General features: G+C 35.6%; 1 long non-coding RNA gene across 1 annotated transcript; it reads left to right on the top strand.

Annotated features, from left to right (window-relative positions):
• The first annotated feature begins 1486 nt into the window (after positions 1-1486).
• LOC114758369 (uncharacterized) lies at positions 1487-5405 on the top strand. Its single transcript, XR_003741784.1, has 3 exons — positions 1487-1496; positions 2953-2955; positions 5323-5405. It is a non-coding gene; the product is annotated as an uncharacterized LOC114758369 (long non-coding RNA).
• Positions 5406-14109: the final 8704 nt, after the last annotated feature.

The following is a 14109-nucleotide window of genomic DNA, read 5'->3' on the forward strand; positions in this document are numbered from 1 at the left end:
ACCTCTATTTTTTTTTCTTTTTTTTTTAAAATCCTTCAACTTTACACAGTTAACACCGTTAGCCCTATATTTTGAAAACCACACTGAAGGGCCAACGGAAAAATATACGGCGTTAAAATACAATAGAGAGGGAAAAATTGAGACCTACAAATGCATACGATCAGTTCTGAAATAGGGTCATCTTCGCTATTAGTTGAGCACTGTGGGCAAGAACACTACTGAAGACGCACGGTCGGTATTCCATTGCAAGGAGTTCGATCAGTCCAAAACAACAGGTATCGTTTTTATGTCTAATCTGTTCATTGAAAGTGTTGCCTCCTCCATTTGCTGAACGTGTTACTTGGTTTCATGGGTATGTTCGTCTTTTTGTTTATGTGTGCGTTTTCATGGGTGTGTAATCTTCCTATTTTGGGTTCATTCTTCTCTTTTCTGATTTGTTGTTGTTAGGGCTAAATATGGGACGATCAGAAATAGGGACTGAGGATGATAGCTTACATGATGTTTTGTCTGTTGAGGATAGTGATGAAGCAGAACTAGAAGATGATTATTTTCAACATTTTATTAATACTAATGTAGCTGATTATGTTGGGCAAGCTAACGGAGGTTCTTTTAATGTCTCAGAAAATCAACTTGCATATTTAGAGACAGTTCCTATGTTTGGCCAATTTGAAGATAATATTAGAGATATGGTATTTGATTTAGAAGATGATGAATTATATGAAGCTTATATATCAGATGAGGAGGAAAATAAAAAAAAACTGACGAGAAACATAAAGTATGATCCTTCTATGATGTCCAGAGATTTTGAATTTAAGCTTGGAATGGAGTTTACTTCAATTGAAGAGTTCAAAAATGCTGTGAAAGAGTACTGCCTCATCTATGGACATGATACTAAGTTTTTGAGGAATGAAAAACATAGATGTCAAATTATATGTAAGAAAAAATGTGGTTGGTTGATCTTTGTTAGCAAAGTTGGTGACTCATGGACATATATGTTGAAAACATATGACCCAAAGCATTCTTGTGGAATAACATTTGCTTCAAGGTTGGCTATATCTGAGTGGCTTACAAAAAAAAAAAAATAGTACCACGTAAAGATGAACAAAAATATGAAGTTGGCAGATGTGGTTTCAACAATAAGACAAGATTACATGGCCCAACCATCAATTAATAAGGCATACAGGGCTAGGAAATTAGCAAGGGAAATGGCTGAGGGAGACCACAAAGAAGAATATCATATGTTGAGGGACTACTGTAATGAAATTAAGGAAAGGATGCCTAGATCTACATTCTGTCTTGTTACTACTAGGCCATATGTAGATCGACCTCTTGTATTTAGGAGATTGTATCAATGTCTTAAACTAGTAAAAAGAGGTTTTAAGTCAGCGTGTAGGCCAATCATTGGGTGAGATGGATGCTTTTTGAAAGGCCAATTTGAAGGTATATTGTTAGTGGCTGTAGCTCGTGACCCTGATGATCAATATTTTCCATTAGCCGTGGCTATGGTTGAGAGTGAAAATAGGGATTCTTAGACTTGGTTTTTGCAAAACTTACTGACATTGGGAGCATAACTAAAAAAAGATGGGTATTTATTTCAGACCAACAAAAGGTATTTTTCTAAAATTTTAAATTTAATGTGTTTGGCTCACGTTGATTTTACCAATTATATGTTTCACTTTTAAGGGTTAGTTCAAACATTTGAACACTTGCTTGAAGGAATTGAACATAGATACTGTGTAAGGCACTTGTATGCCAACATAAAGTCAAGGTAAGGAGGTAGAACTGTAATAAGAAGTCTATTTATACGTGCAGCAAAAGAAACTTACATGAGGGCATGGAAGAACGAATGAAACAACTGAAAAATGTCTCTAAGGAGGCATATTGACAAACTCAATTATTTTTATATATTTTGATATCTTTTATATGGGTTTTGTCAACTTAATTGGTTCCTTTTGGCCTTAATTGATTATTAATTGATTTAATATGTTTTATTTTAAATTATTATTTTATAGGGGCAAAATTGTCATATTTTGGTTTAATTATGATTAATTGATTTTTAAGGACAATTAATACGACCTTATTTTTGAATTTTGGTTGCAGGTTTTTAAAGATTTTAAAAAAAAAAAGAAAAAAAAAGAAATAATTAAAAAAGGGGGGAAGCAAAACGCACGTTTTGCTCACTAACCTAATAATCAATTGAAACTATTCATCATCTTCAATGGAGAGCAACATGTGAGCTGGCGGTAGAAGAAAAAAACAAAGAGACGCGAACAGGGAGTGACGGCGGGAAGAAAGAAAGAAAGAGGAGTGAGGCACGACAGCAAACAGAGGCAAGGGACCAGCGACGTGACCATCATCGTTGACTTCTCTATTCCTTCCATTCTCGGCGTGACAGAACCAGCGACGAGTAGAGGCAGAAAACAGGGACCTAGACGGCGTCATCCTTCATTGCACTATTCCGTCATGTCTCTTTCATGGAATCTTGTAGCAGAATTCTGAATATGACAGCATTTTTCATGGTAAACCGTGGCTAGAGTTTCATGATTCTCTAATTCAACAACAATGGCAAGAGCTTGGATCATCAAAGGGGAGTTTTAGTTACTTTAATTTCCTGTCTAATAATTGTTTAACAATTCCTAGATCTTAGGATAGTTATTCTGATTATTGAAAAATTTGTATTGTTTAATCTGATTATATTTGGGGATTATTGTGACTGGATTATTGTTTAGCATTTGACATTGGGCTGTTTATAACTTTAATTTCAATTATAATGTTGTGGTTATGACATTTGTATTGATTTTAGAGTTAATATATTTTGATTTTTGGAGGTAGCTTGGAATTTTGGATTATATTGTCTTTTGCTAGTTTTAATTCTATTGTCTTGGATTTAAGAGTTCTAATTAAGCATTGGTTTTTAGCATCCTTAATTCTATTTTACTATTCTGGTTGCAGTTAGTAAATTAGGATTTTGAGAAAGTATTTTGTGGCAATTTGAGGTGGCTCGATTGTTGGATTAAAAGCTTAATTATAATTCTTAATTCATTGTTTTAACTCCCACATCTTTTGGAGTGATGATTGCTTGCGTTGTTGAATTGGAGGATTGATTATTATCATTGTTATTCGTGTGTTTATTTTCATTTCTTTCATCATCATTTATTTTAATCATTTTTATATTAAAAAAATATTTTAATTTCAATTTCATTCCTAGTATTTAATTAGCAATTCATCAAAATAAAAAATCTTTTTTATAGTTTAGGTTACTTGCATTTATTTATTAGGATTTAATTTCGTTTTCAGCTCCTCAAAATGAATACGACCCGGATTGTACACTATATTGCATTAATTCGGTTAATTTTTGGAGTAACCCCAAAGCGACAAATTAAGGGTAGTTATTTCAAGTGGCACTGTTGCCGGGGAGCCAAGAAATTGGTTCCCTAGTAATTAAGTGTCAAGTAGCCTTGATTGAGGTTCATTTGTTAAGCCTTTTTTAATTTTTATTTTTGTTAGTTTTTACATTTTCTTTATTAGTTTGCATTTGTTTCTTTTGATTTTTCATAGCATTTCTTTCCTTTGCATAGAAAATTTTTCAAAAACACAACTAAATATTTTGATTTTTCATTCATTTGCATTTTTTATTTTCATTTTCATTTTACCTTTTGCATTTTCATTCTCATACATATACACTTGCATTTCATTGCATTCATATGCTTTTGCTTGAATCTTATTGTGCAAGTCAATTTTACACTTTGCTTTTGGTTGATTGATTGTTTATGCCAAGAAGGGATAGGTTTAAAACCCTAGTTCCTTCCAATCCTGAGCTTCAAAGTTCTTTAAGGGAAGTTAGACAAGACCAAAGGGTAGAAAGGACTAGTGAGGTTGAACTAGACAATTTAACTGGTCTAGATTTGGTGGTTAACTTAGGTGACATAATGGAAACTGTTAACAATCCTAACGGTAATAACAATGGTGGTAATGATAGAGGGGGCAATGGACATAATGTGGAACATGATAGAGTAGGAGAGAATAATGGAAGTAACTCTAGAAGAAGAACCATTAGGAAAGCCACTACTTCTGATGCAAATTATGATCCTTTTAATGTTGCATGCCCTAATGTTGATGTCAATTTTGAGATTAAAGGTCCACTGCTTAATTATTTGCCTAAATTCTATGGTTTGACACGTAAGGATCTGTACAATCATCTGAAATCTCTCTCTATGGTATGTTCTAGCATGAAGCCTGTTGGGGCTAATCTAGATGAGGTTTTTTGGAAGGTATTCCACTTGTCTCTGGAGGGTAAAGCTCGAGAATGGTACATGAGCTTGCCTAGGCATATGGCAGATGCCTACCATAACTAGAACAACCTCAGAAAAGCATTCTTGGAGAAGTATGTCCTTGCTTCTCGGACATCTACATTGAGAAAAGAGATCTACTCTACAAAGCAAGACTATGATGAGTCACTTTATGACTACTGGAACTGTTTTCAGGACTTGCTTTCTAGATGTCCACACCATCAGATTCCAGATAAGCAGTTAGTCCAATACTTTTATGATGGACTTAAGACCCAAGACAAAGGGATGTTGGATGCTACTTTTGGGGCTTCTCTCATTGATTTAACTGCTAAGGAGGCATGGGAACCTATCATAAAAAATGGCCTTGAACCATCAACAGTATAACATCAGGGAGTCTAAAAATGTTAATGCAATGCATACTAATCCTTCTTCAGTCCACATTCCTCAATTGGACACATTCACTTCTCAAATTGCTACTTTGACTACACAGTTGAATAAGCTTGCATCTCACACCCCCTAGTGACACTCAGAATCCTAATTCTATGGAGAAGACTGCACCTAGTTGTGAGCATTGTAACTTTGTTATGCCTATCTCTGTTGCTTGCCCTTATAGATATGAGGAAGTTTCTGCCATGTATTAAGGAAGGGCCAATCAATCTAAGCAATGGAACCCATACTTAAATACATATAATGAAGGATGGAAAGCTCATCCAAATTTCTGATAGGGAGGAGGTGATAATAGGCAAGTTCTCGAAGGGTTTCAAGGGAATATGGTTCCTCAAGGGCAATCTTACTATGGAGGGTTACAAGGAGAATCTTCTAGAGCCATGTCTACCCCACAACAACTGCAGTCTAAGGATGATGAGCGGTTCTCTCGAATACTCAAGGGCATTAAGGCAATGACTAAGCACATATCCAAGTCTGAAGCTAAATCTGAAGAGAGAATCGGATGGAGCAAAGGGAAACTAGAACCTCTAATTTGACTTCTTATGTCACTAAGTTGTCAAATGGTATGAGTGAATAACAAGCTAAGGCTAGTGGTTCAATGCCTTCCAATACGGTGATAAATCCTAAATCTTTGAATGCAATTACATTAAGAAGCGGTAAGGAAATTGGTGCTAAGAAAGTGCAATTCAAAAAAGATGAAGAGGATGAAGAACCGGTTGACGAAGAGATAGAAGTTGAGTCTCCTCCTTCTAAAACCACTCAAGACATTCCCAATACTACTCAAGAGACCTCCATCCAATCCAAAGAGCCAATAGAGAAAGGATCACCTCCCAAAGGTGATGAGGTAAACATTTCTGACTTGCCTTTTCCTCATTCATATCTCATGAGTAAGAAAGTTGTTGAAAAGAAAGATGATGATGAGCTTTTTGAAATGTTTAGCAAACTTGAGGTTAATGTGCCATTACTCGATTTGATTAAGAAGATGCCTAAGTGTGCTAAGTTTCTAAAAGATCTATGTATAAATAAGAGGAAGTATAGGCATAGTGAGAGAATCCAACTTGGGTCTAGTGTTAGTGCTATCTTTAAGCCACAGCTACCTATTGAGTGTAAAGGCCCAGGTTACTACACTATTCCCTGTACCATAGGCAGAACAAACATTTCACATGTCTTACTAAACTTAGGTGCAGCCATAAATGTTATGCCTATCTCTATCTATGAGAGTTTAGGTATCCATGCCTTAAAAGACACCAACATTGTGATAGGTCTAGCTGATAGGACTGTGAGACACCCTAAGGGCTTTCTTGAGGACTTCTTGTGCAAGTGAAGAGTCTTGTGTTCCTAGCTAACTTCTATGTGCTAGATATGACTGATGAGATTAAAGCTGATAGCACTTTGATTTTAGGAAGACCTTTTCTTAGAATAGCCCAAACTATAATTAATGTGAAAGACGGGGTCATTATTATGGGCTTTGGGGACCAACAGATTACCTTCAGCATTTCTGATGCTATGAGTCAAGGTTATGTAGATTGCTCTTACTTGGGTGTTAATTTGATTGATTGTACTGTTAATGATGTTGATGATTTTCATAAATATGAGATGCATGAACATGACTGGTATGACGAGATTGTTGAGCATGATAATGCATTTACTTGTTTATCTATCCCTCATTCTTCTTCTTTTTGCTTATGTTATGGTGACGTGGTGTGTGTTAACTGTTTAGAAGTTGATCACCTCCTTTCCATCTCTCATGATTTTGATGCATCATCTTGTCTTAACTGTGATTCTGCCTTGAACATTACACTTGATGATAGCCTTGAGAAAGGCGAGTTTGTTGATTCCAAAAGGTACTAATGATAAAGGAGCTGTTACACAAGCTATACCGGTAGCTTCTCCTTTGAGTGGTGCTGGAACATTAGAAGAGGCTAGCAACAAGATTGCTACTCACTTAGTCACTTCTAATCCCACTCTTCCTTGTGATTTACTTAATGTTTCTGTTGATAAAATTGATACTGATAATCTTTTTTGTAGGTAATCCAAGAATGGCACTGAGTTAGGAAGTGGAGGGCATACACATCATGATGAGCTTATATCTACTTCCCCAAGCCACATAGATATGCCACTTGCATTGAATGCATTTGACATAAAAGAATTAGTTCCTTCTGTTGTGCAACCTCCTGATTTAGAACTAAAACCCCTCCCCCCTAATTTGAAATATGTCTTTCTTGCTGCTGATTCTAAATTGCTTGTTATTATTTCTAGTTCTTTGAATAGTTCTGAAGAAGAAAGATTGATTTTTGTGTTGAAGAGTCATAAAGGGACTATAGGATGGTCTTTAGGGAACATTCCAGAGATTAACCTATTAGTTTGCACACACAGGATCCTTTTGAATGAAGGGTCCAAGCCAGTTAGGCAACCACAGAGTAGATTGAATTCTCTCATTTTGGATGTGGTTAAGAAGGAAGTCTCAAAGTTGTTGAGTACTGGGATCATCTATCCTATATCAGACAATAAGTGGGTAAGTCAAGTACAAGTAGTACCAAAGAAGAGCGGTATCACAGTAGTGAGAAATGAAAATGATGAACTGATTCCAACTAGGGTTCAAAATGCTTGGAGAGTATGTATAGATTATAGGAAGTTGAATGATGCCACGAGAAAGGACCATTTTCCATTACCTTTTATAGATCAGATGTTGGAGAGAAATTCAGGAAAGTCTCATTATTGTTTTCTGGACAATTTTTTTAGCTATTTTCAAGTGCCTATTGCTCCTGAAGATCAGGACAAAACTACTTTTACATGCCCTTTTGGTACCTTTGCTTATCGAAGGATGCCATTTGGGTTGTGCAATGCTCCAGGCACTTTTCAAAGGTGCATAATGGCAATATTTACTGATCTTCTATAGCAGAACATGGAGGTTTTTATTGATGACTTCATTGTTTACGGTGCGAGTTTGATGAGTGCTTGAATAGCCTAGAACAGGCTCTTGAGAGGTGTATCGATAAGAAATTGGTTTTAAACTTTGAAAAGTGTCATTTCATGGTTGATAAAGGGATAGTCTTAGCTCACCTCATCTCTCAAAAAGGGATTGAGGTTGATAGAGCCAAAATTGAAGTTATTTCATCCCTTTCTTATCCTACTTGTTTGAAGGACTTGAGGTCTTTCTTAGGGCATGTAGGTTTCTATCGGCACTTTAAGGATTTTAGTAAAGTTGCTTTGCCTCTTTCCACCTTGTTAAAAAAAGATGCTGAATTTAAATTTGATGACAAGTATAGGCATGCTTTTAACACTTTGAAATCTATGCTTGTTTCATCTCCTATTCTCATTGCACCTAACTGGAATTTACATTTTGAGTTGTCTTGTGCTGCTTCTAACTTTGCAATAGGTGCCATGCTTGGACAGAGGGAGGAGAAACAGTCTAGAGTCATCGCATATGCCTCCAAGACGCTTGATTCCGCTCAAGTGAATTATACCACTACAGAGAAGGAACTGTTTGTTATTATTTTTTCTTTGGATAAGTTTAGACAATATCTAATAAACTCTCGAGTGGTTGTTTTTATAGATCATGCAGCGGTTTGTACCTATTTAAAAAGCCTCAGTCTAAACCTAGACTGCTGAGATGGGCTTTGCTGCTACAGGAGTTTGATATTGAGATTAAAGATAGAGCCGGAGTAAAGAATTGTGTAGCTGACCACCTTAGTCAGTTACCTGAAGGAACACAGGGAGTTGACTCTTCTGATCTTGTTATTAACTCATTTCCTGATTCTACACTTTTTGCCTTGGCTGTTCATGAGCCTTGGTATTCTAATATAGTTAATTATCTTGTCACTAACCTTATACCTCCTTCTATGTCTAAATTTCAGATTGATAAGCTAAAGAGGGAGGCAAGATACTATATATAGGATGCTCTAATCTTGTGGAAGCAATGCAGTGACCAGATCATTAGACGCTGTGTTCCAAATAATAAGATCCATTCTATCCTTACCTTTGCACATTCTTTATCTTGCGGGGGGCATTTTAGTGCTAATAAGACTGCTAGAAGGGTTTTAGAGTGTGGTTTTTATTGGCCTTCTCTATTTAAGGATGCTTATTCTTTCTGCAACTCTTGTAATAAGTGTCAGAGGTTTGGGAGTTTGGGTAGGAAGCATGAGATGCCTCTAAGACCTATGCATTTTTGTGAAATCTTTGATGTGTGGGGCATGGACTTTATAGGTCCCTTCCCTTCGTCTTTTGGGTTTTCATACATATTACTTGCAGTACATTATGTGTCTCGATGGGTAGAGGCAATGCCAACTAGGAAAGATGATGCTTTTACTATTGCCAAGTTTTTACGTTCTCATATCTTTTGTAGGCATGGAATTCCAAGAGCAATCATCAGTGACCAAGGAACACACTTCTGCAACAGGACCATCAAGTCTCTATTGGCTAAACATGGAGTCAATCACAAGCTGGCCACTCCTTATCACCCTCAGACGAATGGGTTAGCTGAAGTCTCTAACGGGGAAGTGAAACGAATACTTGAGAAGATCATGAAACCATCCCATAAGGACTGGAGTGAAAGGCTTGAGGAAGCTCTTTGGGCTTACAGGACTGCCTACAAGACTCCTATAGGTATGTCCCCCTTCCGGTTGCTCTATGGCAAGGCTTGCCATCTACCTATGGAGATCGAGCACAAATCTTATTGGGTAATCATGCATGTGATGCAAATCTCAAATCTTCACTAGTCAATAAGAAGATGCAACTCCAAGAACTTGAAGAAATGAGACTTGAATCCTATGACAATGCCAGAATCTACAAAGACAAGCTGAAAATGATTCATGACAGACAGATTCTGAGGAAGCAGTTTCATGAAGGTGACAAGGTTCTAAAGTTTAAAGCCCGATTGAAGCTAATGCCCAGGAAGTTTGTCACCAAGTGGGAAGGTCTGTTTAGAGTTACCAAAGTATATCCCTTTGGCATGGGAGAGCTCGTAGATAAGGAGACCGGTATAACTTCACAAGTCAAGGGCCATCTACTGAAGCACTACCACGAGGATTAAAGACCCCCTGATCACATGGTTGTTTCCTTCCACCCTACTCTTTTCTGTTGTATTGATGGTAATATCTCTTTGCTGAGATAGTTAGGAGTAAGTGTGGGGGAGGGAACTTCTCTGGTAGTTGTAGTTGTAGCCGTTTATTTCTGTTTAGTAGTTGTTTGTTTTGTTTCCTCTTGATTCTGCCATCTCTTTTGATCACTTGATTTATGCTTGTCTATTTTCTTTTCACATTATCTTATCCTATCTCTCCCTTCTCTCTTCTTCGTGATAGTGATGTGTTGTGCTTCAATTTCAAATCAGACTTCACAACTTCCACTTCACCCGAGAGTTTAGGTTAAGATAATGTTGTTTTTCTTATATTGAGGACAATGTATTGATCAAGTATGGGGGAGGGATTGTTGTTGAGTTGTTGAGTTTTTTTGGAAAAAAAATTTTCCTTTAGATTTGCTCCTGTTTCCTAAGTATTGCTGCTATAATTGCTCTCTTCTTTGCCTTATTGGTTGATTTTTGAATTGCATTGCATGATTTGAGAGCGATTCTTGCTTGGGAATTTTGCTGCTAGTTTCTATGTCCTCTTGCTGTCATTCGACTCAGCGTTCTACACTGCTGTATGGGCGAGTTGTTGTTTTTCTCTGTTGCTAACTTTTGACTTTTGTAATCCTTGGGCATCTCTTTTAAAATCCTTTTGCACAATGCTTGTGAATGTTGCACAGCTGAGTTTGATTGCATTTGATTTAAGTGATATCTGTTCTTAGTTGATTAGCATAGTAGAATGCCTTTGGTACAGTGTTATTAACCTTGTTTCATAGCTTGACCCATAAGGAGGAAAGATTTTGGAGAAAGCCTTGATGGAAGGATTGTTGAGCCATATATTCTTTCCCATCTTGTGTGATTTTCACCTAATTTTGGTTAACCTCTAGAACTTGTTTAGATTCTTTGTTAAAGCTGCATTAATATTTATATTTGTGAAGATGATAGGGGCATTCATTTCTAAACCTTTACCCAAACACAAACCACTTCATTTAACCTTTGTTCACCCCTTTGAGCCTTCATTTTCATTCCATTCATTGTTTTTTTTAGCAGGTGTTTTGCATGAGTTATTTGGTTTTTCATTTTGAAAAGTACATCATTAAAGTCTATATCTCTGCCTTCTTGGGTTTGGATGCCAAAAAGGAAAAAAAGAAAAGAAAAGAAAAGAAAAGTTATAGAAAAAGAAAATAAGTTGTAACAAAAGAATAAATTTTGAAATAAGGCATTCCATGATGGTTTGAAGAGTAAGGATTTCTATTTCAAAAGTTTAAAATCTGCACTTTAGTGTTCTTTTATGATTGTACTTTAGCTCACTTTGAGTTGATACTTTACTACTCATGCATTTCACCTGTTAGTTCATTTCATTCATTTGGCCTCGCTTTCCACCATTACAACCATTCAAGTCCCCTTGATCATGAGTCTAAGGTATGTTAGTGGTGGAGACATTAGAATCTCTACAAACTTATGGTAGGTGCTAATCTAGGTGAATTGAGTGAAATTTTTCCAATTTGAGAGATGAGTGAAACACTTGTACTCCATATGAGCTCTATTATGTTTCTCTTTCTTTATCTTACTATGTTTCAAGTGTTAATTTCTTTGCACTGAAGTATTCTACAATTGTTGATCGATTAGGAATAAAGGTTGCTTGAGTTAATTGCACATTCATGCTTAGTCGATCTTATGTTTGCTTGCATTGAGTCTCTTTATTGGATTCTTCTTTATTGATGTTTTGCCCAGGAGTGCAAAAGGCTAAGTGTGGGGGAGTTGACAAACTCAATTATTTTTATATATTTTGATATCTTTTATATAGGTTTTGTCAACTTAATTGGTCCCTTTTGGCCTTAATTGATTATTAATTGATTTAATATGTTTTATTTTAAATTATTATTTTATAGGGGTAAAATTGTCATATTTTGGTTTAATTATGATTAATTGATTTTTAAGGACAATTAATGCTACCTTATTTTTGAATTTTGGTTGCAAGTTTTTAAAGATTTTAAAAATAAAAAATAAAAAAAAGAAAAGTAAAAAAGAAAATAATTAAAAAAGTGGGAAGCAAAACGCACATTTTGCTCCCTAACCTAATAATCAATTGAAACTATTCATCATCTTCAATGGAGAGCAACTGCGAGCTGGCGGTAGAAGAAAAAAACAAAGAGACGCGAACAGGGAGTGACGGTGGGAAGAAAGAAAGAAAGAGGAGTGAGGCACGACAGCAAACAGAGGCAAGGGACCAGTGGCGTGACCATCATCGTCGACTTCTCTATTCCTTCCATTCTCGGCATGACAGAACCAACGACGAGCAGAGGCAGAAAATAGGGACCTGGACGGCGTCATCCTTCATTGCACTGCTCCGTCACGTCTCTTTCATGGAATCTTGTAGCAGAATTCTGAATATGACAGCATTTTTCATGGTAAACCATGGCTAGAGTTTTATGATTCTCTAATTCAACAACAATGACAAGAGCTTGGATCATTAAAGGGGAGTTTTATTTACTTTAATTTCCTGTCTAATAATTGTTTAACAATTCCTAGATCTTAGGATAGTTATTCTGATTATTGAAAAATTTGTATTGTTTAATCTGATTATATTTGGGGATTATTGTGACTGGATTATTGTTTAGCATTTGACATTGGGCTGTTTATAAGTTTAATTTCAATTATAATGTTGTGGTTACGATATTTGTATTGATTTTAGAGTTAATATATTGTGATTTTCTGAGGTAGTTTAGAATTTTGGATCATATTGTCTTTTGCTAGTTTTAATTCTGTTGTCTTGGATTTAAGAGTTCTAATTAAGCATTGGTTTTTAGTATCCTTAATTCTATTTTACTATTCCGGTTGCAGTTAGTAAATTGGGATTTTGAGAAAATATTTTGTGGCAATTTGAGGTGGCTCGATTGTTGGATTAAAAACTTAATTATAATTCTTAATTCATTGTTTTAACTCCCACATCTTTTGGAGTGATGATTGTCTGTGTTGTTGAATTGGAGGATTGATTATTATCATTGTTATTTGTGTGTTTATTTTCATTTCTTTTATCATCATTTATTTTAATCATTTTTATATTAAAAAATATTTTAATTTTAATTTCATTCATAGTATTTAATTAGCAATTCATCAAAATCAAAAATATTTTTTATAGTTTAGGTTATTTGCATTTATTTACTAGGATTTAATTTCGTTTTCGGCTCCTCAAAGTGAATATGACCCGGATTGTGCATTATATTGCATTAATTCGGTTAATTTTTAGAGTAACCCCAAAGCGACAAATTAAGGGTAGTTATTTCACATATGATCACTTGATGAGCTTTAAACCATCTTGTTGGATAAAGTCTCATTTTTTTTGGAGTACTCAAAATGTGATATGATTATGAATAACATATCTGAGTCTTTCAATGGGAGATTGTTGGAGGCAAGAGAACTTTCAATTATTAGCTTGCTTGATTGGATTTAGGCTTATTTGATGACAAGATTTGCAGAAAATCGTGTAAACGCTGCAAAGTATTATGGTAAGGGAAGAGTGTGTCCTCGATCTCGTAAAAGGCTTGACAAAGAGGTTGAAGAGCCCAGAAAATGGATAGCAATTGATGCTGGAAATGACTTGTATGAAATATCATGTAACTCTTACCGTTTCTCAGTTGATCTTAAACTCAAGAGTTGTGAATGTAATTGATGGCAATTAATTGGAATTCCATACAGGTATTTGATTTACTTTCTAATTTCATGATTATCATAATCAATATTAATATCATCACGTGATGTCTTGCAGGCATGCTATTTCTTGTATTTACACTAAGCAACAAGAACCTCAAGACTATGTTGATGCCTATTTGACTATCGAGAAATATGCTGATTGCTATTCTCCTATGCTGCATCCTATAAATGGAAAAGATATGTGGGTAAGAACAAACTTGGAACTAATTGATCCTCCAAGATACCATAAATGTCCTAGAAGGCCAACAAAGAAGCGAAGAAGGGAGAAGATGAGCCACTTCCTAAAAACAAGCTTAAAAGAAGCAATGCAATTGTTACATGTAAGCTTTGTAGGAAAAAAGGACATAATCGAAGGACCTGTGGTGAAGCTCTCAAGCAAGCTTTGAATTCAAGCTCATAGCCTATATGCAGTTCATAGCATGGATGCAGCTCTGAAGGCAGAATTGACTGTCCTCAGTGCATTGTTGAAGATGCAATTATTTTTGGATGTATAGGTCATAGTAAATGATTTGGATAATTTTATTTTGTTCTTTTTGAATATGGCTTTAGATCCCAAGTAGTACTTGATGGTTCTACTCTTTTCTGTAAATTACTTAG

Source organism: Neltuma alba, unplaced genomic scaffold (assembly GCF_004799145.2).
Source record: "Neltuma alba isolate B1F8T4 unplaced genomic scaffold, ASM479914v2 tig00010689_pilon, whole genome shotgun sequence".
NCBI lineage: Eukaryota > Viridiplantae > Streptophyta > Magnoliopsida > Fabales > Fabaceae > Neltuma > Neltuma alba.